Here is a 3913-nt window from a genome sequence, read left to right on the forward strand (position 1 = left end):
TAACTCTATGACAAAGATTGTAGAACTAAGTCAATACTTAGTTCACAGTTAATGATTGAACTCAGTTGAGACACTTCTCATGTTAATCATCTTCAGTACATGAGAATTGACTGAAGATTCTTTTGTCACTTTATATCGGTATAATTGTTTGAAAGTCTAATATCCTTCCAGACATGATTATTATCATACAACTCTTTGTAATGAAAAATTATGTATTAACATTTGTACTCTCAAGTTGATTTTGTAACTCAGGTGACATAGTTACAGGTATCACATATGTGGCAGTACTATTGTCATCACTGCGTTTATTACAGCAGCCACTTCTTCCTTAATCAAGTTATCGCCAGGTGTCTCTGGAAAATGGCTACTTAAGGACAACTAACTTTCTCATGCTTGAAAACAATTCTCAAATTACAGTGCCAATCAAAAGATTTAATTTGGTTGTTGGCATCCAGTATGCCATTTAAAACATATGGTTACTCACAATTCAATAAATATGAATGACGAAAAGAAAAAGAATAATATATAAAATGCATCAATTAATTTAACATTGACTTTTATTAAATTGATTATGCTCCCACTGTTTAATTCAAATTTATGACCCTCTCACATAAATTTATGGAGTCCATACTCGACTCCCAATGGGTTGGGATCCCATCTGTTATACTAAGACCTTGAGTGTATTCAACAAGCCTTAATATAACATTTGGGTAGATGCTATTATCAATTATATCTCCATACAACTCCAAAATCATTAAGCTGACAATTCTTTGTCTTCACACATCTTATGTGTTAGCTTAACATGCTTCTAAAATTTATTTCCTTGAGTTTACTCAACAAAAGATAAATTTTAGTTAAGTCAAACCCGTCATTCAGAAATATCAAATATTTCATAGTGTCAAACATATCTCTAATAGACCAACTTTGAGTGTACTCAACAAGTTGAGACGATTTGGGACTCTGATTTTTCACTATAATGACGAAAGGCGATTATAAATGTGACTTAATATTTTATGGAGAGATTTTGCATTCAGAGGTCTCATTGTAATAGTAATATATATTTTATTATATATCTACCATGCAAATAAATATATATAACATAATATAATAGTGTGGACGATAATGGACTTTTACTATCTAATCTTCCCGAGCCATAAGGAAGACTAGTTGATCAATTCCTAGGGGGTATTACACTGATTAATATCAATGCGCCATCTCCATGGTCTCCTCCTTTATTGTTTCTTCAATTAGTCCAATTACAACATGTATCCTATACTAGTTGGCACACAGACCTAAATAAAATTGGACTCGTAGGCCCACAACAATAATAACAATAACGAACTCGCAGGTCGAAAATACAACAAGAATAAAAATTAACCATTCAGCACATCCATAGGGTCGAGTCCATAATCGTCCACTAATAATACATTCATCACATAAATGTATACCTATATAATATCTAATATTATATACAAATTAGTTTCAAGTTTCTAACAATTAAGTCGTCTAAACTCTTTTAGACAAAAGGATCAGAACATTTAAATAATTAATTAATCATATTAACCAATTATTTAATTAACAGGCATATTTAATTAAATATCGAATTAGAGTCCAACTCTAATTCAACAATTATAGGGCGAGATAATTTAATTAAAATCAAATTTTAATTAAATATTAAATTAGAGTCAAACTCTAATTTCAAAATTTAAGGCAGTTGAATTTAATTAAAATCAAATTTTAATAACAAAATTAGAGTCTAACTCTAATTCCAATAATTAAAGGCGAATTTATTTAATCAAAATCATATTTCAATTAAATACCAAATTAGAGTTCAACTCTAATTTCAAGAAGAAATTTAGGGCGAGACAATTTAATTAAAATCAAATTTTAATTAAATTTCAAATTAGAATCCAATTCTAAATTCAATAGCGTATTTGGGTGAAAAATTAATTAAAATCAAATTTTAATTAAGTATTAAATTAGAGTCAAACTCTAATTTAAATTGAATCAATATTTTAATTTAGGATAACATTCCTAAATAAAATAAAATTCAATATAGGGTCAAGTTTGATATTTAAGTTAAAATCATATTTTAACGAAAATATAAAAGTCATCAATTTTAAATAAAATTTTAATTTGGGTCAAAATAAAAACATGGGTCAAACCCAATTAAAAACATAATTTTAAAACCCATTTAAAATTTAAATTCAAAACCCATTTTGAAATTTGCAAATTGATCCAAGTTTAAAATTAAAAGATGGTCCTTCAATTAACTTAATTGCGTGATAAGTCCTCCAATTAAAAATTGCAAAGTCACCCTTCTCATTTAATTGCAAGCAGGGGTCCTTAATATGAAGTATTGCCAAAATGACCCTCAATTAAAAATTAATAATTTGAACCCTAATACCATATTTGCAGGCGGGGGCCTGCAATTTCAGAAATTGCAAACGAGGCCTCCGCCTCCAAAACGTCCAAAAACTGTGTGTAAACCCTAGATTTAATCCTTCGCCGACGCTCCTTCTTCTTGGTTTTTAGGGGGCGATGACTTCCCTTTTTGCGGCCAGAAGCCGTCGCTAAAATAGCGATGGCTTCTTGCCGCCAAAGCATAGGAACGCCGCGTTGCTTCAATCTGCAGTGACTGCCGCTGCCCTTTTTAGCGGCTGCGTGGCCGCTGCAACACAACAGTAGCGCGCTGTTGCAACTCCTTATCTCACGCGACAGCACCACCGCGCATTAGCACCGCTCCTCAACCGTAAAAAAAAAAAAAAAATTATTATATTTTCATATTCCAATCCAAAAAATAATTTCTATTCAAAATCTAATTCTGAATATCAAAAATTGTTTATTTCGTTAATTGCTAAAACAAAAAAAATAAAATTAACATTTAATTGTTCCAACATGCAAAACAATTTCTAACAAACACAAAGTAGTCTTTGATACCACTGTTGGGAATCTACTTATACATGCACATCGAAAAATTAAAATTATTTCGATTTCCACTGAGAATCCCTTTGTATTTAGATAGAAACCGTGATAAAAAATTGTACCTTTGAAGAATTCTGCAAATCTTTTACTTTTCTTTTCGTTCCAGCAATCTTGATTCGCCACCCATAACTGTTCAATTGTCTAGCCTCCAACGGTGATCCACACAGAGAACAAAATTGCAGCTACCAGAGTTTTCCTTTTGTGCCAGCAAGAATAATGAAAATCATATGGATCTCAAACCCTAACCATGTATTTATATAAACCCAAAAGGGCTTGGCTCGATCCAGTCCAATATTTAATTAATCCATTTAATTAAATCTGGTCCGTGAATTAATTAATCTAATTAATTAATTCGGGAATATAAATAACAAATCCAATTAATTAATTTATCCAATGATTGTTAAATTAACCAATTGACAATTTGCAATCTTCCAATTGTCTTTTGTGTGCGACCCATTAGGTTCCGGACTACGATGCCTAACGACGTGAAATATTATTTTGATATAATCAAAATTGATAAATTAAAATATCCTTTTAATTTATCGTCAATTCACACTCGCTGTCCCTGATTGACACCTAGCAATGTGTCAGGGCAATACATGTGACGGGAAATGTCATGTGGTGTGACAAAATCAAATTCGTTCGTTACCGTGAAATTATAATCCCTTCGTCAACATTCGATCAATTACGATATATGACAGTGTCAATTTCGATCATCGATCATATCTTTCACTCCACTATTAAGTCAATATAAGTCGAAAACTCATTTTCGACTTATGAGTATACCTTGGTCAAGGATTTCATCATCGACTTAATTGAATGAAATGCAGATTATAATATCCTACTATCTAAGAGTGACGAATCCTTTATTGGTCAATCACAACCTTCATATGATTCTTGACGTACCCGAACGATGTCGTATTAGCGG

Source organism: Olea europaea, unplaced genomic scaffold, assembly GCF_002742605.1.
Source record: "Olea europaea var. sylvestris unplaced genomic scaffold, O_europaea_v1 scaffold1592, whole genome shotgun sequence".
Classification (NCBI taxonomy): domain Eukaryota; kingdom Viridiplantae; phylum Streptophyta; class Magnoliopsida; order Lamiales; family Oleaceae; genus Olea; species Olea europaea.